General features: G+C 44.5%; 1 protein-coding gene across 4 annotated transcripts in view; it reads right to left on the bottom strand.

Moving 5' to 3' along the window:
- GLI2 (GLI family zinc finger 2) overlaps positions 1 to 17,406 on the bottom strand; it is a 198,191-nt gene extending 180,785 nt beyond the window's left edge. For all 4 annotated transcript variants that reach the window (XM_075512418.1, XM_075512417.1, XM_075512422.1 and 1 more), the window contains exon 1: positions 17,167 to 17,406. The gene's annotated coding sequence lies outside the window, so the exon portion shown is untranslated. The remainder of the gene's footprint in view (positions 1 to 17,166) is intronic.
- Between the last annotated feature and the right edge of the window lie 7,137 nt (positions 17,407 to 24,543).

Here is a 24,543-nt window from a genome sequence, read left to right as displayed (position 1 = left end):
GGACTGCTGAAAATAGCTGACGGGGGGTAAAACCACAACTGAACCGGCTCTCGGCTGTGCAAGCACAAGCCTCGCAGCAGGACAAAGGCCCTGGAGAATAATCCTGGGCAGCAGAGCTCAGTGCAGGGGCAGGCGCCGAAGCCCCCTCCGCTGACAAGGGCAGACCCCTCGGAGGGAGGTGAGCAAAGGCACAGATTACTTCAAACAGAAGAGCTGCCCTCCAGCTTCCCCGGCTATCACATGCTCCTGGCTACTGCTGGTCTACCTAGAAGGAGACTGTGTCCACTGAGCGCTTTTGCAGACCATGGTCTGATCTATCTGCACGTCCCCAGTTTGAGAAGATATCCTGTTAATCTTCGGTTCGGACTTACAGCAGATGGGCACTTGCTAATCTTCAACACATTCACTCCGTCTTATATTAACACCATGTCTTCACCACATGACTTTTGAAAAGAAAAGCTTTTTGCATAACTATTAAAAATAGCCTTTTTTCCCCCTAATTTTAATTTCCATTCAACATCTAAAATCATCAAGTTACAGTGGAATTTAGGACACACTCCTAATAACACACTCCTGTCCAATAGGAACTTAGACACACTCTATTATAGGCATGAATGATTCATTCTGCTATTAAGAGAAAGATTACATAGACACTCACATTATTATAAGCCCAGCTTTGTACAGACAACAACAAACCAAAAGTCTTCAAAAACTGTGACAGACACTTAGGTGCTGAAGCCACGTCAGGGACGCGTTCAAAGCCAGGTGGGACCTATCAGCTCCAGCTCAAGGCCTCTCTCCCTACAGCAGAAAGTATGGTGGGGAAGGACAAAAGCTGACCCCTCAGGGAACAGCTAAAAAAAGCATCCAAAAACACACAGCAAGCTCGAGCAAGAAGTTTGCATTTGCCATCACTTAAATTAACAGCAAAGGAATCCCCAGGAGGGAGGAAATTTGGACTCTGTCCAACATGCAAGTGTGCTGTGTGAGGAGCTGCGGGGGGAAGAGCCACACACAAGCACTGTGGATTCAGAGGAAGCCAACACAGACACCTCCAGCAACCCTGAACCCTATAACGGGCAGGAGCGTGTCAGTTATTTACTGGACTTGACCATGTCGCTGGGTATCGGGAGAGAAGTTTATTGCAGGTGACCTCAAACAGAATTGCCACTGCCATTGTCAGTCATCAGTTTGCTATGAGCTATCCTCAGAAAACAAAGGGCTTTTACATGTTCAAAAAAACCAACTTATCTTAAAATGTCTCAAGAGTTTACAAAAACTGAACTAATCTAAAATATCGCAGTTGGCAATATAACTAACATAGCATTGGGAATAGTTCCTTTGCTATCTTACCTGCTGGAGTTGCTATTGATTCATACACAATGCGCAGGTCACGCTGACTTCCAGAAGAAGACTCAAATGCCCAGTCAGCATCTGTTTAGCTTATGACAGAAAGCATAGCTGCTCTACTCTTCCATAATGGCCTAAAGAATTATGATGTATTCTGGATTAAGTCCTTCTAAAACACCTAAACAGATGGCTTTTTTCCGCAAAACTCATTACTAAGTTAAGAAGTAATTCAGCGATGTGAATTTAACTTAAGCTAGTAAATCTAATAACATCTTTCTAAAAGCAATAAAATGTTCAGACCTTAATCCTTTTAATTCACTGTTTATCCCCTTGGCACCTAGACTATTTTTATTCTAGTCACTTTTGCCATAATAAAAAGTTAATAAAAGAGTGCAAGTTGTCCAACGGGTTGCAGAACTAATGCAGACTGGTTTCCTACAGGTTTGGTGCCTTACATCCCTTCTTTCCCCAGCGGTATTTACCCCAGCTCCCAGCAGGTTATCTGAGAACCTGTCTTTTGGGGTCTCCTTCATGTCCCTTAACTACATATGAGCCAAGAGGCAGCACATACCATGGCTGGCTGTGAGCTAAATATGCTTTCGCACTAGCCCGCAGGTCTGGCAGAGTAGAGATCTGCTAATTTCACATTCCAGCCTTCTCCTCTATAGGGCACTGGTTCTTCCACTGAAGATCAGTGAATTTAAGGCAAAGATCTCCCTTAAAAAAATAGTCTGTAAAAGGTCTATGAACTTCCCACAAAATAATGCAATAGTTCTTCTGCCTAAGATAATCCACACAGGCATTGCTACTAACCAGAGCCATAACACGTGTCCCACAAATGCCCTGAAAGATAAGGTGATCTTTGCAGACCACAGGAAAGGCTCTCTCAGATAAGGAAAGGGCAGGGAAAGCATTGCTTTCTGAGAAGCCCCACGGGAAATAACCAAACTTACAACTACCGCTTTCATAAATCAAGGCAATCAGGTTCAGGTATTTTCTCATGTGCCACCGTGACAACGTTACAAAGGAAAGGTCTGTCACTGCAATGCAAGTCCCAAACCTGGTGATTTCTAGTTTATAGCAGCTATCTTGGACGGCCTCTGCATACTTGTATGCAGACAAGGCACACTGCAGAACATGAGTATCACTTGTTGCCTATGGAGGGTTGCAGGGTAAATGGCCATTCTGCTCCAGCACGAGCTCTGGATGGTTTCAAGGCATAGCTCCATGTCTGGCACATTAGCACAAATGGGTCACAGGGGTCTGTATGAGAGGGAAACAATAACACACATGAAACGGGAAGAAAGCCCTCTTGGTCACACTTGATCTCACAATGCAGACATCACTTGTGAGCTTTTCCTTATGAACCTGTTAGAAAGAGCAGCCATGCTCCCTTGATGAGGGTGCCAGAGCTGCAACGTTTATCAGTATTTCCAAGGGACTAAGTCAAGCTACCCTCTTGCATATCCCTATCATGAAAACACTTGGTCACCCATTCTTCTGCCTCTAGAAAGACATATTAGATACTGATTCAGGGTTTCATGCTTTTGCTGTTGCAAACATGCTCCAAATGGCCCTACACAACACCCTTACCCACGGCAGCCCAGGGCAGCAGGGAGGAGAGGGCAACCTGCAGCGTTGCAACTTAAGGTCTCTTCAGGCAGCAGAGATGTTTGGGAAATTGCACCTCTGGATGCAGCCAGCACTGTTAATGACTCCAGAGAGCTCAAAACCGTCCCGTGAGATGCTAAAGGTGGGTTAGCGTTAGCAGCAGCTGCACTGAATCCTCACCCAACTCTGCTGCCAGATGTAGGCATCCAGTTTTCTGCTCCAACTCCTCGTCTTAAAACCGTAGCTCTGAGGACTCCGAGTGCCTGTGAATTATACCCTCTACCTTCCTCCGCAAGCTCTCCCAAGGGAGGAAGGCTGCATTTGGATAGCAGCAGACAGGAATCCTTTCTTGAGTTCCCTTCAAATTACCAGGAAAGGCAACCAGTGCCACCTGACTGCACATTTAGAAAACTGTACCCTGACAGAGGCTAAAACGCTTCCTCAGATACATCTTTTATTCACTAGGACAAAAACTGGCCTAGCTCCAAATATGGCCCAAATTCCCCTTTACCTTGCCTCAGTGAGCAGGACTAGCCTAAGATCAAGCAGTGTTAGACCCTTGCTGCAATCAACACAACTCAGTCACGAACAGAAAAAAATCACTTAAAAACTAATGAGTTGTTTTGTGAATAGAGGCATTATTATGCCTGCTTTCTCATGGTTTTCTGCCGCCTTTTTACCTCAATACCATGTGGTCCTCCCACCTCACTGTAGCCCAATCTGCCCCGTGTTCTCCAGCAGTCTCCCCTGTGATATGCCCGGTGGGAGATGAGGATCTTCCTCTTCCTCCCCATAGACACAGGCTAAATATCTTAGCCAGGCAGGACACAGCACTCGCTCTCCCTTAGGCTAGTGGGCCCAGCACGGGCACTTGCCACGTCCCAGAAGCATTTCTGCCGCTACAACGCAGCTGGTTGCTGAGCCCAGTTTGAGTACCGCAGTTCCCCCGTAAACATGAGGAACTGGTGAGGAAGGAGGTCCCAGTCACAGCGGGACTTGTCGGACTGATCTGTCAGAGACACGGCCTGGTGGAAGCCCTGCACTCGCATAGGATGGTGCCAGCTTTTTTTCTGAACACTGTACACCTCATCATTCAAGCATCGCACTCGTAATTACAAACCTACATGTGAAACACAAGCTTTCTATTATTGTCTGGTTTTCATAGAAAACCAATAAATCATTCATTTCCACTGGAGAGAGGACTCCAAGCCTGACACCCAAGACACAGGCTGGGATCCAGCCTTTCAACATGGATTCAAATCTAAGCTCTTGAGTAGAATAAGTATGCAGACCCATCCAGTCCACAGTCTGGCCAGTATGGTTGCAAACTGGGACATCAGTTGGCACACCCAGCACCTAAGGTCCCAGGCTGGTGGAGCACCACCTACAATTACAAGGTACAGCTGGATGCAGGTGCTTGCAATAAATCCCATTCATGGCAGTGTTTAAAAAAAAAACAACAACCACAAAACAAACAAACAAGCAAGCAAAAAAAAAAAAAAAAGGAAAAAAAGGAAAAATAGAAGGAATACAAATGAAATACGATGAATTTTCAGCAGAGGTCTAGAACATACATACAGCTAGCACACATAGGTATGCATCTATGATCCCTCATACCAGCTGCTCTGGTCTTCCCAGCCCTCACCATCTATCCTTTATTTTAACATAACTCCCCAACAGCTTCTCGCTTATCAGAGATGCGATCTTAAGTCCTACCACCAGACCAACTCAAATGCTCTTTTCTGCAGAAACCCAAGCAGGAGGCTTTCCCAGGCCACAGGTTTTTTTGGTGCGGCGAACTTAATAGAGATATCGAGCGAAAGCGCCGGCTGCCTCCTGCCCCTGCTGAAATCGGGAGCAGACCTCCTGCGGAAGGCAGCCCTGGGGAGCGACCCTAATGCAAAGCAGCCTTTACCACCCATAGCAGGCGCAGCGCCGGGGTGCCGTTGCCACCTCTTCTTCTGCCACGTTCGTCCCGGCACCACAGATCAGGAGGAGGAGCGGCATCCCGCGGCCGCGCTGTCAGAGTGACACCCAGGTAGTCGATGGGTGGCCGGACTCTGGCCTCCCGTCTGTGTGCAAGTTGGCCATCAGTGGGAAAGCTCCGCATCGCTGCGGGTTCGGGGGACGGGCAAGGGGGCGGGGGGTTCAAAGAACATTTTAGAGGGAGCTGCTCTCGCCATGGGAGGGACCCAAGAGATCTGGATTAATTTGCCAGTTTGCTTTCAGTTTACTTCTTGCGACCTCACAGTAAACCGCTTAACCTTGTAGGCAATAAAGCAAGATGCCAGCATTTTCAGCTCATACTATTCACACTATGCTCTAATCTAGTTTGCATGTCCGGTCCTGTCATTAGCTGGAGGAAACATTAATCCAAGACAGTAGAAAAGAAGGAGTAAAAAATTGTTTCTGGAAACGCAATGATTCTAATGGCAAACGTTTGTTATCTAGACCCACAGCCGAGTTAAACTGAAACATATTATATTCCATGAAAAAAAAAGTTTTAACCATATGTTTAGTCATTTGTGAGCTCTTGATCTTAACACACAACATAAGCTGCAATATCAGTGTCAAAAGTGTCTGATTTAAAGCACGAGAGGCAGAGTTACATGAAGTCAAGTTAAAATCACTTCTGCAAGTTCGCAGGCAGAGACCTTTGCGTAGAGCGGCAGGTACGGGGGAACACAGCCCCGGGTCTGCGCGGGAAGGGAGGAAGAGGAAAGTTTATTTCATTAAAAGTTTTTTCTGTGAGATTGGCTAGGGAGAAGACGATATAGCCGGGGGGAGGACTGAGACAGCTAAAGAATAACACATGGTATGCTTTCAAAACATACAGCAACATGTGACATTCGTCTGCAAGTCTGGCGCTGAGGAGCCTGTGGTCTGGCAGCAGTGAGACTTTCTGCTTTTTATTTCTTAAATCACTGCATGCATTTGAACTAAACCCCCCACCTAATAGTCTGAAGGGAAGAACATAAAATCAGATTTTACGTACCGTACTCTCAGTCAGCCATTGTTCTCAGCGGATTTTTATCCTCCAACTCAATTCCCACATCATTAAAGTGATGCTGTCTCTTTAAAACACAACGTGGTGCTGTGCCAAAGCCTGCAATAAGAATCACTGGCACCAAAACAGTCAAAGCACAGAGCTTAATTCTCTACTTAATAAGACAATTAAAGAAGAGTATTTGGATACAGCAGTCTGCAAGTACCAACACAGAGCACTGATGTCTCCAAAGGCATGTTGATCTGAAGGCTTTATCAGAAAGCATCTGTCGCAACCAGATGCCATCAACACCTGAGAAAAGTGGGAAATAAAGTGGGTTAATATGGCTGCAATACACGCAAAGGTTTGCACTACCCAAGTCCCTATTTATGAGTGTTTTAGAGGGTGCATGATAAAGTGCCTGGATGCAAAAATGCACGTACGCTAAAAAAACCCTAAAATATATGTACACAGCTGCCTTTGTTAAAAAAAAAACAAAACAAAACAAAACAAAAAAATGGAAATAACCCAAATTACAATGGAATTAAAAGTGCTGTGTATTTGGTATCTTCACTACCATAATCATAGGAAAGCTTATAGGAAGGCTGTTTTTAAACACTGTGCTTTGACAGATGCCTTAACATACATGGATGAATTGAGGTACGCAGGCACCAATGACTGCTCATATGGAGTCTCTTGACCATACCTGCCTTTAAGTTTCCAATCAAATAATTCTCAGGTGTCATCTCCTAGCAGACTTCATCCTGCAGAGCTGAACCAAAGCTAGAGAAAAAGATAGCGGCAGCGATAGAAGAACTAATTAGTCATTTGATTAGCTGGTGAGAAGACAGGGTGCTGCAGTTCTGTGACCTAAAAATGCCACCGATGACCTTAAAACTCCATCTCAAGGGTGTCCAGAAATCTGTAACCTCCAGGGAGAGAGGGAGAAACGGGTGATGCCTTAACTCCATTAGCTCACATGAGATGTTGAAATAGCGTAGACATTAAGTCGAGGAGAGGTGTGACATTTGAAGCAATCAGCCAGCAAAAGAGCACCTGCAGCACTGCACTTTGTTTGAACTGCTGCACCAACGGCTCCCGGTCCAGCCTACACGGGAGGTTCGTGGGGACGCGTGATTTAGTACACCCAGAAGGCACGCCGTTTGGCGCGCGAGAAGCACAGACCTCATCCTAGCAACTAACAACATGTAGCAAGAGGGGGAAAAAAAAACCCCACAACAAAACACCAACCGCTCCCCCTTCATTACAGGAGGGCTAACATCCAGCCAGCCCCTCAGCCGCACCATGCCAGGAGAAGAGAGTGGCTGAGGAAAGGGGGGGAGAAGCCACTTTGAAGATGACATCTTGAGTGGTTGCCTTCTTCACCTCCACTGGAGGGTCCTACGCTGCACTGAGAAGATCTGCTCCTGGTTAACCCCGTGAAGGTGCTGGTTATTCCACATGCAGCAACAGGAGGGGGGACTGGGGTGAAGCCAGGAGGTCCCCTTAGGCTGCAAAGTTGCATCTTCAACAGCAAGGGAGGAGGTCACCAAAATGACCAGGGCTAGGGGTCCCAAGTTATTCTGTGCCCCCTTCCTTCAGCCTGACAGCTAGAGCACGTTGTCATCTGACTGCACCCAACGCACTAAAAATTTCCAGCCTAACCTGAGGCAGTGCATTCCCAGCAAACCATCAGGCAGTGTGGAGGTACCCAAGGTGACCTGAAATGGGCCAGCCCAGAATGGGCAGCAGAGAGCAACGCCGGCTCACTGTCAGTAAGTTCCCCCCACCAAGAAAACCCTGCTCATTTCCCACCTTCAACAGCTTGGATGGCGTCTGGCTCTTTGGGTATCTTTGCCCTGAGAAGAGATTAAAGGAAATGAATGCCTTGGCAAAGATCCCCCTGCCATCTGCACCGCTGGAAATGCCCTCTGGAAAGCAAAGGAGGAGGATCCCTCACCTTGCACGCTCCTGGGAGAATGGTGCAAACTCCAGCGGCTGCCAGCGCTGCCCCGTTTCATCCCCGTCCCCTCGACGCAGATCCAGACCTGCCTTTCGCCGCCCACCTCCCCACATGTGCTTTGTCCCAGAGGGATGAACTCACCTTCAACACCAGTGAATTTCTCAGAGTAAGTCCAACACATAGTTTAAACTTTAGCAAGCCCCACCAGAGGCCTTGGTGAAAAATGCAAAAGTAGGAACATTTTCTCAAATAGAAAATAGGGATTAAGAGTGCTGCAGCAGGGTCAGTCATTAGGTGCAGGCTTTGCTGAGACAATGCAACCCCAGTATGTGCAATGTTTTCCCCTTCATTCCCTTTTCTTTAAAAAAAATTGGGTACAAGACCCCAACAACACACACAATAAATCAAAGGAAAAAAAATTAGCCATGGACATGGTTCGGTAACACATGTACTGTGTACAGAGCTGTGTAACTCAGCTCTGTATTCCCTTACAGTTCTGAGAAGGGAAGAGCAAAGTTGGGAACACAGTTACTGCAGTTTGGAAAGGAATTTAACATTTCCAAATCTGACTTACTGGGAACTGGAACAAAACCCCAAAATGCTGAAATTCTCCACAAAAGGATTCTGAAAACAATCACTTGGAGCCTACTGGAAAATCAATTGTGTTGCTACTGTATTTCGTACAATGGAATTATATTTTAAAATTCTAAATAGAAACTTATTTCAACACCAAACCTGAATGAATGACCTGAATGTAAAAAATTAATTTTAACGCTGTCAGAAAAATCCCTCATCTCTTTTTTCTGCCACTTTTTGACAAACTGACCTGATTTTGCAAGAGGTTTTAGTTTTGATGACGCCAGATATTGGAATATGACTCCATCAACGAGCCCTAGTCAGGAAATACCAAAGCTGTGGTTGCCAAAGCAACATAATTAACTTGATCATGATACATGCACTGTGCACCACTTCCCAAATGGCCCTTTAACACCCAGCTAAATCCTTGGCCTGAATGGTGCATCAGGATGAATTTCTCCTCCAAGTTCTTCAAGAACACACACAGCAGCAGCAGAAGTTGTCAAAATTACTAAAAGCCAAGTATCACTCCGCTCCCTGGCCAACAGTCCCCTGGGCTTGAAGAGGTCAAGGACCAATTCTTGAGCCTACTCCCATGACTAATGGCTGTAGCAATCATGGAAACACATAGTCCTGTTGCATGGAGCAAAAGAATTTTGTAAAGCTTCACTTTTAATTCATCTCCATTACCAAATTTAAGAGGTTTGGTTCTTTTGTGGCATAATCAGTAAAATCCTTACTACCCGGGCAGGGAGGCCCAGATATTAATGCTAAACCTTGACCCCAGGGCCACAAACTTCAAAACCTGAATATGCTGTCACTAACTCAATGTGTACAATGTATCAAAAATAAGCTTCTGTCTGTCCAGGGGGGGGGGGGGAGAAAAAGTAAGAAAAAGAAAAAAATTGAGTGATGGGCTTTCAGCCTGTCATCAGACCAGAGTGACCTCAATTTTTTGAGAAATAAAATCAAAATCTATCCTTATCTTCAGAGATTCAAGATGTATTTATGTGTCAAACTTTCTCCCCCTTGTCCTTAGCCTTTGGGAAGCACACTAAAAATGATATCAAAGCCTGAAAACCCTGCGATCACATTCGCATTCACCTTTGACCCAGGATGCCTATAGCTCTCACCAGCTCCTCGGCTCGTCCTCACCATACGGTGAAGACGACAGGTCTGGGAGCAGCTCGCAGCGAGCTGTTCAGGATGAAATAAAGCCCACTTTGCATAGCAAAACCGTGCCGCTCTGCTCAATTTTTAAAGGCCGAAAAACTTTACTTTGGCAGTTTTCTGCTTCTTTATATCCTTGAAGGATGTTTTACCAGCATCTTCCTCTCCTTACACACAAATATTTGATTATTCTCTTTGAAATGTCTCTGTATCATGTACAGGAATAAGGTGCCGAATGCAAACACTGATTGATTCTTTCTTAGCCATCAAATGTGCTTACACAGCAACTACACACAGCAAATGCACACAAATCTCACATTTCACGTTTAAAAATATGAACGTGCTATTTTTTTTTTACTCAAACATAATGAATGAGCTTAAATATTAGAACTTGAAATTATTAAGTAAATCATGGCACCTGTAAAGCTTCTATTTGCATAACATTAATTCATGATGGCATGTAAAACAAATTCATCACTCTTACTATATTGTAGTCTGATTTATGTTGGAATTCGAAAAAATAAAAATCATGAGCACAAAATTACGTTGACAAGATGTACGTGCCCTTCGAAGCCCAAGATTTTTTTTCTGATGCATCAAAACAACTAAATTATGGGAAAGAGGGCTGGGAGAAAGCATCTTTAAAAATGAATAACACACTAGCGTCACACAGACACACTCTCCATTTATTAATGTCAAGCATGGTGAAGATACTCTAGAAAATCATTACCATTCATAGCTACTAACAGCCATTAAATTTCAATCAATTCAACTTAACACAAGTGTACTTCAGTAGCCCTTACAGTTCCTTATAGAGGTGGCTCAGAAAGTCCTGTCTGACTTATTGCATTGTCCACTGCACAAAGAGGCCTTGCTGAGGATTGCTCTGAAAAGGAGCGATCTGGGTGTTGGGAACTGATGCTCTTTTAACACCGTCGCAATCAACGGACCCTGCTTTTAAAGCAGGCATGATAAAAGGGGCTCTAACGGGACTGCGCAGGTCAGTATGGAGGGGAGCAATAGACCGATTTTTAGCTTGGGATGCCGCTTTCCAAGCTGAAAAAAATTGGTGGGATGTTTTCAAGGGTTTTTCAATGAATTTTAGTAACTGAATCAAACTGCTTAACGCAGTGGTAGACGACTTCCAGGTGATCCACTTGCTCCAAGAGAACATAATCACTAAATACATAGGACATTTAAAGAAAAAAAGGATTTAACTTCCAGAGACTGGATATTTAAATCTCCCAGCGATGAATATAAGCCACAGCACTGTGATATTACATCTGAATTGCATGTGTAACACTGGAAGTTTTCCGCTGTTACTGCAGGAATTAAGCTGTGCGGTTGACCATCCCTTGCAGACCCTGGGGAGGACCGGGGGGTCCCCCGCCGGGGTACTTGGCACCTCATGGCAGGGGTGAGGGACGGTGACCACCGGGTGCTCATCACCAACGGGCCGGACCCACGCTGGCTGCCGCTGTGCAGCAGAGCATCCCAGAGAAGGCATGTTCCTCTGGAGAGATTTCATCAGTTTCATTTAAATGAATTATCTACAGTAAAATCCCACATTTCACAGGGGATAGAAGACTTCTTTATTACTTTTTTTTTTTTTAAACAGGAGCCCAGATTTTCCCAGCAGGGTTCATTCTGCTGGGCACAAAGTCCTTTCTCTAGATTTAGAGGCAGTTTAAGACTGCAGGTGTGTATTCCTACAGAACGGACACAGATGTGCCATCTCTGTAGCTGAAATTACAAGCTCAAGTATGGATACCCTTTCGTCGCTTTTAGCTCATCCCTTAAAAGTATCAGTATTGATGGTACTACTCATTACGGGAGTATTTAGGACTATTCCACAGAACTGCGGTCTTCCTTCCCCCGGGGATTTACGCCTTAGCATTTAACACAGAGCAGCAGTGAAGGTCTTCGGAATCAAGAAACACCCAAGAAATCTCTCAGGCAGATATATGCTCCATTTTAACTCATTTCCCTACACTTACAAGCTGCACTAAATGAAAAGAAATTAATGTTAAAAAGGGCCTTTATTGAAAAATCTTCCAGTGACAGGATCAGAAAGTGCCAGAGTTCAAGTAAATCGTTCCATGGAAAATGTTAGCAAAGCTTAATCATACTGGAAGCCACATTTAATTACAGCTTTTTAAGTCCATCTGGGAAAAAAGAAGAGACTTAAGTATGTCACCTGAGATGATCTAGATACTGAAACTATTTGTAAGTTAACAAAAGCATTTGCATCACAAAGCACTCTGGGGCAGCACCATGGCAAAGCAGATGTGTAATGAACAAGGATCATAGCACCAAAACAATCAGGATTGTAAGTAACTACTACTAATCTGCAATCATTTAAATTTGGGTTTAATTGCTAGGCAGCAAATACATTTCATTCTTGAAGAGGTAAATGCTCTGCGGAATACACACTTTAAGGTATTTAGCGGCAGAAGCACCACAGTCAAGAATCTGAATGTCAGGAGGGCAGAGAAGAAGAGACAAGCAGCAGGGCTGGATCTGCCATGAGATCACAACATTAAACAAACTTTTCCCTGGAAGAGAATTAATAACGCAGCCATCCCCACTGTATGTACTGTAAGTGCTGCAGGAGTGACACAATGACGCACATGGGAGGCAAGAGGGTAGTGACTATAGAACAAAATTCAATCTAGCGCTAATGAATAAAAAGTTCCTTTTATTTCTCTGTTGTTTTTGGTTCATTAAATTTTCCACAGATTTGCAGAGAAGAAAACGTGATCAATAAACCTTGACAAAAGTGAACATGTGAAAAAGGCGAGAGAAAGGCACAGGAAGATAAAAGTGATATCCCGATCACAGATTTCAGAGGCAGATGACCAGAGCTTTGGGCTGCTGAATAATCTGAATAGACCATCATTTCTTTACAGCCTTTTACTTTCTTTTCCCTGACTGTTGGAACTCTTCATTCAATACAATAGTAAATGCACTAAAACTTTTTTTCTTATGCTAATGGTCGAAATCGGCGCTCACAGTTAAAACACACTTCCCACCAACTTGTTTTCTTAAAAAAAAAAAAAAAATAACCTATTCAAGTTAAACTAAAATGTCAAAGGCAGCTTAAGGCTTACTCTCACCATTCCTCAAAATTAATGGTTTTCTCCCCAGCAGATACAAAAAGAAAAGACTTGAATAAGGATAAAGCTGCTAAACTCTTTTCATATGAAAAAGAACACTTAGAAAGTAAAAAGAAATACATCCAGTACAAAGATCCTGGTACCTACAGTTCTAATTTGTATTGTTTCCTCTTGGAATATTTATAATTGCAGAAAGGTGACAGCCAATCGCAAATAACTGTGAAACAATGAGAAAAGATTCACCAGTGACTGATGTCTTTGGGCAGCCATGCCCACGACAGTACCAGAAACGCTTCTACTCATTACAATAGGGGCCCGAAGGAGCCTGTTTTCAAATGTTTTCTAATTTGGGTGACCACTTCCAGGCACCAGGGCCTCTTTTTCAGCGATACTGGATATTCACAAATCCCAAATAACTTTTAGGGCTCTGAACTTTTGAATTACAGGACAACAACTTCCCTATTCCCTTCGTGCAGCGCATTTCAGCTTTTATGTATTCGGGTTTGTTTTGTTTACAAGAAGTTACAGGGTATGGGGTGCGGTTTACAGTAGGCAAGTGTAAATGAAGAGAAGTTCTGTGGCCTCTCCTGGGTTATACACATCTAACATGTATTCACTTCCAACCAGAACTGGCCTGCAGAAAATTAGACCTGATTTCCCTTGTGAACCAGTGACTGGAATGGAAATACTGGGTAACCTGTAATTTTGCCTCTTCAACTATCAAGATTACCATGCAAGATCCAATTCTCATGACTTGTACACCAAATACCAGTTAATTTCTAGAAGATGCACATATATGGGATCAGCTGTATACATGAGTCAAGAATTGTACGTATTACATGCATACACGCATATGTGTGTGTGTACATATACGCAGGGACGCACAGGCACACATGTATTATTTACCTCCTAACGCAATGCCTTCTCGCTGTCATTCATACTGGGTTTCATTCTTTGCTATTATTTTATTTAGTGTTGTTCTAATTAATTCCCAAATACCTCCTGTTGTTTTGGTTTTCTTTAAAAAGGCCCTGGGAACAGAGCTGAAGCAAACCCTAAATACCACTTAATGCTTTGTGGCAAGTTGTCCAAATGCGCAACTGTTTAAAATATTTACCCAGGTATATAAGGGGGTTGCGCAGCTCTCGAACAATGCCCTGGAATCTTTCCCATCAGTAAAAAAGCAGACAAAAAGCAGAGACTGCTTAACCTCAATGCCTCAGCAGCAAGTGAGAAGTGCAAATATCGCATTTCTATAAAGCCCTGGAAGCTTCATAGAAATGGAGTGGCAACTAATTAGTTTGATGCTATAGTCACATCTAATGTTCCTAAGTAGCTTCTTTGAAAAAACTCGCTGCCTTGAAATCCTTGGCCAGATTATTAAGTGGAGGCTTTGTGATGGAGCACTAGATAGGTGTTTGCTACACAAATACATACAGATTTTGGTGACTGCTTACTGAATCCACTGCCTTCGCTAATCTGCACTGGAAAACTTCACTATGAACAGAGCACTTCTCAGAGTACAAAAGCATGAAGTATCTGTGTACCTTTCAGACTACAGGGCAAACAACTGGCTTACAGTAGGCCACCAAAAACAGGGGGAGGCGGTTAACCAAGTGTCCTCCGTACTTACAAGCAGAGGGTGAGGATAATGCTGTTGATACTGGGTCAGATGCTCTACCATATCCTTAAACAAAAAAAGACAGGGCCAGAGGACTGGAAAACTCATTAGAAAAAGTCAAACTCCCTAAATAGAAATAAAGTATCAGGATCATGAAAAACGTATTTTCAGGTTTCAGTGCTGTAGTGATCCCATAACCCCTCCCCTGTACAGCTGATCACATAACCCCAGAGCCTGTACAGCTTCTATACAAATGTGTTGCTGAAAGGGAAGTTGTGGTATAAACTTTTAAGGCCATTAGAATCACAGAAACCATAGTCAAAAATGGTTCTTTGCCATAAAAGTTTAAAGTGGTTTTCAAAACAATGCCAAAAATCCTGCTCATCGTATATATGCTGCAAAAAGGCTGTCTTTTCTGAACGTGACTTAGTGTTCAGTGTGACATTAGGGAATGCAGGCTGCTGTGTATTGGATATCTGAGGTCAAGTCCTGGGGTTTTTTTATACAAGTACAAACTGGAGTAGCTTCAATGAAATTACGCTAGATTTATACTGGCATATGCATCTAGTTCAAATTCTTCTATGGCTCTGATTTTTCTCTAAATGAATGACCTAACACAAACAGTATTTGTCCATCTGTATACATCCCCTTTGACACGCTGAAAAAACGACATTGAAAGGAAGTTGGAAACGGTCCTCGAGATCTGTTTTTCTTTGAAGAACAGCAGTTGCAATTCTGGGCACTTCAAAGTCACATACTTTAAGCAATAACAACATTCAAGATCAAGTGAATCTTACTCACCTTGCTTTAAAGATTAGTTCTTTCACAAACATACACCAGAGGCTTGGATATACACAGACCCCTAGATTAACAGTTCATCTTCAGTGGATCAGGCACTTTTCAGTGCTACAGATAGGTCATGTTTTCAATCAAATGACAAATTTCTAAGAGTTGTTTACAGTGGAAAAGCCATAATGAATTTCATTCACTTCTTAAAAGTTGTCAGTTTTGCAATAACATTCAATATGACATTTTTATTGCAATTCAAAGTTTGACAGGTGTCAACATTTCCTGAAGTTCCAGCCAAAATACAAATTACCATATCCGCCCATCAGAAAAGTTAAACCAAACCAATTCACCAACTGCAGTTGCTGTATGCAGCAATTACCATGCATTTCAAACATCCCAGGAGCACAAACCATTATTTAGCAGGATTCTCTTTTCCAGGTGAATGTAGTTTCTTTTCTAGTGAAGTCTAGTGAAGTTAAGGTTTAGAACCAAAAAAACCCAAACCTTTTTTTTTTTTTTAAAGCAAGGTAGCTAGAACAAACAGATCAAATCAGCAAGTCTTATAACAAATCAGTCTATTCCACTTCTGTATATTTTGAATTTCATGGCTTATTTACTTTACTTTTTTGGCACCAACTCTGCAGTGCATGCCAATACAATATTTGTTCAAATGCTGTTTTATGCAGCATGCTAGTCAAACGTTTACTTTCAAATTCTTGTACATCCCAAGAGCCTCAGTGGCAAAAAAATGAAATAAAATAAAATTAAGAAAAAGTGAAGGGGATTGGCAGGGGGTGGACAAAGTTTTACAACTAGTCCCTTTATCTGTGGCTGTAAAAATACAAACACCGCACGCCAGTAAAAGGCTGACTCCCGGACGCACAGAGGTGGGCGCGCAGGTTTCCAGGACCGGGAGCTGTATGAAATACGAGGGCATCCATAGGAAGGCGGGAGTTCCGCCGGCTCAGCCCGCGGTGACCCCCACGCACGGACCGGGAGGCCGAGCCGGGCCCCGGCACCGACCCCGGCTCACCCGGGAGCGCCCGGCCCGGCCCGGCCCCGCGGCGGGGGCCCGCCCTTGCGCACACCGCGCACCGCCACCGCACCCGCGGCAGAGGCGCAGCCCCGTCCCGGGAAGCTTTGAAGCCCAGGCTCCAGGTTAGCAAAATTAAAATAAATACAGATATATATAAAAAACCCCGTAACCGTCGGAAAAGCCGGCAGCGGGGCCGGCGGCAGGACCACCTAAGCCCCTGCGCTGGCAAAGTCAGGTTTCCCAGGAAATGATGGCAATCACTTGAGGCAGAAAAGGCATCTAGATGAGCCCATCTCCCTCCCCGCCTCCCCGATTGTTTTAAAGCCACCGAGTCCGGGGGAAAAACTCTCAACTCTCTAAGTCCTTAATAGGATTGGAGTCCGGGTCTCTCCAAGCCGCTCCTCATCACACAGGGATCAAGTTGCAGCAGGGAATTTTTTAAATTCCTCAGCAAATATACTTGTCGAAAGATTGCCCCTCCCGGAGGGGGGGCTGACAGGACGGAGGGGGGTGGCAACTTAATTTTTTTTAAAAAAAGGCAAACTCACTGCTGGCTTCGGGGAGCCCGGCTGTCCTCCGGGACCCGGGGCAAGGCGGTCCCGGCAGCGGCCCGGGGCTGCGACTGTCACCGCAGCCCCCGGGAAAAACAATGGCCGTGGAGGCACGGCCCAAAGCCCGGTCCCGGCGGGGTCTGGGCCGGGGGGCACACACCGGACACCACACACCAGACACACACACGCGCGGCCGCATCCGCCCCGCTCACCTGCGGGGGGGGGGGACGCGGGACGGGACCCCCCCGGGCACCCGCTGCGAGGAGAGCCCCTCGCAAAATTCCTACCCCCCCCCCACCTCACCCCGGCGCAGAGCACCTCGGACAAAAGCGGGAGAAGAGAAAAAAAAATAAAAATAAAAAGCACAATGGAAAGACACAATAAGCATCAACTTTACCCAAAAAGCGGAGCAGCAAGTTTTCAGCAGGCGAGCGGTTGCTGCGGAGCAGAGCTGCTCCTCCGGACCCCCATCATAAACTTGGGGGAGGGGGGCGTGGGAGGGACTTTCCCTCCGTCCTTCCCTTTTGTGCCGCTCCCCCCCCGCTCCGCTCCTCGCCAAAAGCTGCCGCGAATCCCGGCGGCGGCGCGGCGCTCTGCCCGGCTGCTGCCGCGGAGCAGCTCCGCGGAGGCGGGCGGGGAGGGAGGAAGGGAGGGAGGGAGGGAGGGAGGGATGGAGGGATGGATAGATGGAGGGCCGGGGAGGGCCGGGGCACTTCGGAGAGGTGCGGGGCCCCGCGGCTGCCGGGCGGCTCCTGCTGCCCATCAGCCCGGGCCGGCGGCGGGACACGGCGCGCACACGCATATACATACTTTTATATATATATATACACACACACACACATACATACACACAGGCTGAAGTTGAGCAGCCTGCAGGGAAGACGCTGGAGCGCTTTCAAGCCCCGACGCAAGAGGAAAACTGGCTGTAGGGTCTGTTTTCTCTTTCCTCCCCCCCGCTTTAAAAAAAAAAAAAAAATCAAACCCTTCCCATCCTTTCGGCGCGGGAGCAGCGGGCGCTCCGGATCCTCCCTCTCCTCCCCCATCCCCTTTCATCCCGGATCACCCCCTCCCCTCGGCGAACCGCACCATTTTGGGTGCGGGGCTTTCTCGCAGCCGGGGTGGGATCCGCTCCCCCGCCCCGGCCCCGCGGTGCCGCTCCGGAGCGGGGCACCGGCGGCCCCCCCTCGCCCCCTCCCCGCTCAGCTGGAGGGCAGCTGCAGCAAAACCACAAAAATCCCCCTTCTTCGGGGAAAGTAGCCCCCCTCCTCCCCCAAACAACAAAAGTTTGGCCTGTGCAGATTCACTCGCGCAGAGGCGGGGATGGAGCCGGGGGGTGGTTTTCCTCTAACTTTGGTGTTTTGGTTTTGTTGGTTTTTTTTTTTCTTTTCTTTTCTTTTTTTTTTCCCCGGGGAGTTTGCGCTACTTTTCAAGCCCCCGCCCCGCCGGGGCTGGAGGCAGCAAAGCCCCGCGGAGCATCTCCGCAGCCGCGGCCAGCCCGGCCCGGGCTGTGGCCGTACCCCAGCCGGTACGGGGGACCCATCTTCAATGGGAGAAGCATTCATTAAAGATTGTTCCCTAAACGCGGTAACCAACCTCACCGGAGCACGATAATCTATTTTAATCCTCGTGTTTTGGGACCGAGGCTACGAAGAGAGGATAAAGAATCTCCAAACGTGCCCCGCTCCCACCCCAAATGTCTTCGCTTTTGCACTGATCTGGTGCATTAATGAGGAATGTGGCAGTTTTAACTTGGACTTCGGCCAGGCTGGGCTTGTTACTTGATTTGTTTTGATTTCTTTGGCTATGGAATTTATCAAAAGTTTAAAACATAACCAGATGCTGCTGGGGAGGGTCACCGCGCTGTACCCTAGAGCAAGCTGAAACTCGCCGTATCATCAGGGTATCTGACTCCGGCAGGATTATGGCCAGCACCATGGCAACCACATGCCACATCAGCCCCCAGCTTCACTTTCAGTCCCTTGGGCAGTGTTAACATTTGCCAGTGGATTTGCCCGACACGCAGCCCAGGTCCGGGCAAGTGGAAAGTGAGCTTTATGCCACTCAGAAACCTTCCTCTTCTATCCTGTGCAAAGCAACCTGGCTGGACTCCAGGCTCGATACCACCGTTTTAATCCTAAAAGCCTGCTACTAATTTGGGTGCCTTCTGTCTGAAAGTTTGCACACCTCTTTTTTTTGGGTGGCATTAGCAGTCTGACGTTTGAGGGTGACAACTGGCTCCCCATGCACCCCCAAATCCCATTTATTGCATTCAGATAGCTTGGGGAGGGCTGCGAGGCAACAGGTTATTTTGCCAACCACCAACATTGCAACTTTTTTTTGGTCAAAGACTAGCACTAGCATGCACCCACTATCTCATCCAAAGAAATTCCCTCCTCTCCCCATGGTACGCATGCAGTCGTCTGTGCTGGCACAGCAGTGGAACCTTACCCTATGCAGGTGGAGAATTTTGTGCCGAGAGGAAATCCTTGCACCTACTACTGAAGAGCACTCCAGAGTGGAGAGAGAGGTTTTGGTTACCAAAAGTAGGAACAAACCAAGTCTTTGATCTCCAGAAAACAAAGCCCACTTGTATTCCCAGGTTACTTTACTGGGGAAAGATGACCTGCCAGCCTGGGAGGTGGGTTAGAATAAGAGGATTTTGGATGGACCAAAAAGAGAAGCTGGCAAAAAATTAACATTAGGTATGTTCTAAATTCTTGCTGCATAGTTACAAACATGTGTACATCCAGACTGTTGGCCAACAACATTTTTAAAATCAGAAGAAGAAGGAATTAAAGGATTAATTCAGAGCAGTTACGTGATTAAGAAGGACAGTTTTCCTTTCTAGAATTCATACATGCCAATCCTTTAGAAGATGGCAATTTTTAAGCCTGAACGGAAACTCCACCTTTTTGTCAGAAGGATGACGGCTGGAGTTTTTTTGAGAACTTTGAGTTGGCTTTTACATTATCTGACTGCTGTAGCTCATCCATCCTTCCCTCTCCTGCTCTGCTCATTGAACTGCCCTCTCTTAATCTTCCATAGGTGTCCGAGATTAAATAGATGACAGAATGACTGACATTTGGTATACATAAAAGAACCAAAATATGAACAAGGGGTCAAAGTGCAGCTCTTCCCTCTGGTCTTCCCTCCTGCTCTTGTACAACTTGATGGGGATGAAACCGCGTAGGGATATAAAGACATATGACAATGTACACTTACTATACGTTGCTGTAGCATGAGTGTGTGGATATAGAGCAGACATTCAAAAATGTTCTGGACTAAGAGAAGAGGGGTTTTTAATCACAATTTTTTAAAAAGCTCTCACAATGATAAAAGATTGACATACCACCAGAGCCAGGATTGCTAATCTGGGATCTGTCCCACTTCCGTTAGGTCAATGGAAAGAATCTGATTAACCACAGAGGAAGTTAGACAAGCCTCAAAAGGCACAAATGTGGCTTTTAAAATGTTTTATATAGTTCTGAAAGAGGACTGTAATTTTTTATTAGAGAAGATATTTAAAGAAAATCGTTGAAAAACCAATGGGCGACGCTCCATTCTGTTCTGTTCATTTCTATAGAATTTATTTCTATAAATCTTCATAGATCCTCATGATAAACTAAAAGGCCCATTTGAGTATTCCAAAGGATACACATGGGTGGAAGCTACCAGAAAAAAATCACTTTTAAATATGCTTCTCTTTTAGAATGAAGACAATAATTACATGTAGGATGATCAGTAGGAGACAGAGGCCTAAAAATCATGTTTCATGCAACTCATAGCTTTATAATGTCTGGTTTAAGTCCAAGTGGGAAGTAGTAGTACATGATCAGTTCTGCCCTGATTTAAACAGCTGTACCAGCTCTGGGGTCAGTGAAGCTGCACCGAGTCTGAATGCACCTCGAATCCATAGAACATAATTAATCACAATGATATTTAATAAATTAACAATATCGTGTGCAATGCTGGCTCAGAATTTTCTAGGAGAATGGGGAAGATTTTTTGGCACAATACGTTGACTTATGTTTTTTAAAGTAGCCCTGTAACCTGGGGGAAATCATAACTGTGTGTAGACAATGAGACAATACTCATTGGGATGATATGCAGCTCTGATTCCTATCTGCTTCCATGTATGTGTTGTCTCTTGTTTAAAGCTTCAGTGGTAAGTTCCTTGAGGCAGGTGCCATCTTCCTGCATTCTACATTTTGATTAAGCCTTATTTTATTTTTCCTCTCTCCAAAGTATATCCAAAGTGTAACTTCAATGCTAATTTCCTGATAGCTTCTTCTTTTATTTTATTTTCTTTTCTTTCCTTTTCTTTTCTTCCTTCCTTTCTTTTTTTCCCACTGGAAGGATCCATTCTTGCCAGGTTTAATCTATATTGGATTGTGAATATTGAGCTCATGCCATAAACTTTTCTAAGGCTTTTCCGTAATTATGAAAGGATACTTCCAAGCTATATCAGCAAAGAAGGTGGTACTTTTATTTACTGCAAAACTGGCCTGGAAGCCTGCCTTTCATTTCAGAGAGCATACAAGATCTTATTCAACTTTAAACACAAACTGAAATGTCCTGCTGAAACAGGACCTTATTCATGTGACTATGAACACTGAAATTACTGCTTGTAAAACGATAAGCAACCCATTTGAATGTGCATTCACCACGAACTAGGAATATACATGCCATCCACTACCTGTCTTAGCCGAAGGACAGAAGCTTCTTCAAAATGCACAGAGCCCATCATGTCTGCACAGTTTTCAAGAAGTGTCACAGTTGCGGCTGCTCTTGCCAGACCCGGCCCATTCTCGAATGGTGAGAGGTCCCTTCTCCCATTCAGATCTGAAACAGAAAGCACATTTTGCTCTAAGAGTAAGAGCTCCAAGCTCCAGCGCCTGACCTGCAGAAAGTTTAACATGAAAAGCTCGGGTCTGGGCCTATGCATCTCACAGTATTTCCAGCTGTAGAAAAGAAATGGTACATGGTGCTTACGTGGGGAAAGGAAAATAAGCGGCACTGCAGAAGCATTGCTCTTGGCATGGATGTGAAAATAAAATGCACATCTTCTGAGGGTCAGTCTTTTCTCATGGTCCTGTGCAGTTTCTCATTCTTTATTCCTCTTCTCTCTGTCTCTCTACCTGCAGCCCCCTCTGCCAGCTAGGGGATGGGCTACAGGGCTCTGCCTGCCTGGGGGTTTGAGAAAGGAAAAGGGCAGCACACCAACCTGGCCAGGCCCCTTCTGGACTTCATCCGTCCCCGGCAAAATGCTTGGTTTCATGAGGAGCCAGATAACAATTTTCTTGCCTATGGTTGACTGGGTTACTCGAAGTGTGTTGTCTCCTTAGAGGGAGGAGAGGAGAGCAGGCGGTGGGATGCACAAAATAGTAACCGTGGTACCTGTACATGGCATTGTGTGAATAACTGCAAACAACTGGAGTTGGCAATGTACAGAAAGAAAAACTTGGGCATTGGTATGGAGTTAATGACATTTGTTGGAAGCTATATTTATATTTCATCAGGGAAAACTATGGAGAAGACTTTTCATTAGCTCTAGGAAGAGAAAATTTGTTGCGTTTTGCAGAAAAACAGAATCCCTATCACTACCAACATGTATAATCTGGTGCTTTACACATTATACTATATGGCATGTACACACTGCATATCAGTGTATATATACTGATTAGTAATTTGCACTGATTTGCCCTGATGTTAGCCTACTAAAGCATTACCTACAGTGGCTAGTGATTCTAGTAAAAGTTTTTGCTTCCCCCCCACCAAAAAACCTTTACGGTTCCAGAAATATAAATATTAATTAGGATATCTAGCGCTTATCTCATCCCAGGCCGGATAAAGAGTCCCTGATAAAGCTGGAAAGGAAATCCCAATTCCTAGACCCAAATTCAGGCTACTAGATAGTGCTCTTTCAAGAAGAAATCCTTGTCAGATCTCAGACTTCTTTCTGCTGCCCTGACTTTCAGTGTATATAAAGTGTTTGACAACATCTCACCTTATTTGCTTTTGTAAGTCACTTTTTCTAAGTCTTTCGGAGGAATTGCGAATCTTCTAGATGACATTTCAGCAAAAGCATGGACTATTGCAGTAGTCCTAGTTTTAGGAGGCTGTAAAGGAATAAAACGATTAGAAACACGAATATGACCATATCATCCACATCTCAGAGTTCTTGTGTACTGAGGGGCCCTTTCTCAAGATAACATCTCCAAGGGTTGCAGAACGACAGCCAAAGTTGTATCAATTATAAGAGTTTTGGAAGGGGCTTCTAGTTTTCAGTACTCACATTTTCAGAGGTAGCCTGCCTTCTTTGAAAATCAGGTGTCTGTGAGTTACCTCAAGTCAGACACCCAAAATACTCATCCTTTACTGTACATCTTGACTAACATCTTACCATGATGAACAAAAAATGTGGACGCGGGTGTACGAAACTGCTGGCTGAACAGCATGAGGTGTCTGAAAACTCTATCGAGCCAATATGAATTTCCATTACGTTTGTTGAATAAACGAGTGACATCAACATCTGGAATCAGAAGGACCCCAAATCCCTAAATAATAGCCCTCCTATATACTGCCCACAGAGGTCCAGCGTGGTTTTGCTGAAGAGACAAGTAATGTTTGCAATCATACCTAATATATTTCAAATCGGTTATATTGTTTATAGATTGCTTATGTCAAAACCGGTGAATTCTCCGGTGTGCCTTAGGATTTATGCATTCTAGTTCTTTGCAAGGTTTGTTCTTATTTGTTGCTACCTGCAAAAATATATCTCTTGGCCCCAATTCACAGTGGAACAATGTTAGGTCATTATTCCTTGAATTGTTAGGCTGTAAAGAAGCAATTTCTCACTAACCTGTGACACAGGAAATTGTGATTCTGATGTCAGGTCATTTCTGGAGTTCCTTTTTACAACAATCTGTTTTTCTGTCAGCAAATGACATTTATGTATTATTTCCAGAAAGTGTAGGCTTCAGTATTTTTGTATGTATACATTCAATATTTCTCTTCTGCCTCTTATTCTGCATAGCCTGGAGTTTTAATATATGATTCAACTGATAAATAAATATATTTTGATTGATAGTGCAAATACCTGGTAGCTGAAACTAGTGCTACTTTAAAGTGCTTCTCAGAATAGTTGAGTTTCCTGCTTTTGTTTTCACTGAGATTTCTTTTATGAAGCACTGCAATGAATGATTAATGCTTGGATACCCCTTTTCTCTAGATTCTCCGCTGAACTTAATGTGTTGCTCGGTGCATCTCGTGAAGGGAACACAACCCAAACTGCCACCGCGGCAAGATTTTATACCCTGTTTAATAGGGTTTGGTGTTATGAACCACAATCACTAGCGAGGTTCAGAACTTCCTCTTATGATAAGAAAATAGATATGTTTTACCAATATACTGCAGCCTAATGCAGTTATTTTATTCTACTCATTTGAAATTGGGTAACATGTAAAACATTTGACAGATGACAGTGTGCATATGTTTTACAAATAAATATGCATATTGACTACAAAATAAGTGGTTTACTGGCAGAGTACATTTTACATATACTTAGGGAACCGATGCTATAAAGTTACACATCCACAGAGACAAAAGTTATTTCCATTGAAATGCACAGCATCAAACCTTTCCACAGAACTAAACCACTTCTCTCTGTCTTTTCTTTGGTGTTGGCTTTTAGGGTAATATGTACGGATAAGTAGCCCTATAACATTAATATAATTCCTTTCTTCCAGAAAGATCCCAAACATTTCCAAAACAG

The sequence above is a fragment of the Mycteria americana genome, chromosome 9, assembly GCF_035582795.1.
Source record: "Mycteria americana isolate JAX WOST 10 ecotype Jacksonville Zoo and Gardens chromosome 9, USCA_MyAme_1.0, whole genome shotgun sequence".
NCBI classification, from domain to species: Eukaryota; Metazoa; Chordata; class Aves; order Ciconiiformes; family Ciconiidae; genus Mycteria; species Mycteria americana.
This window is presented reverse-complemented; position numbering and strand designations above follow the sequence as displayed.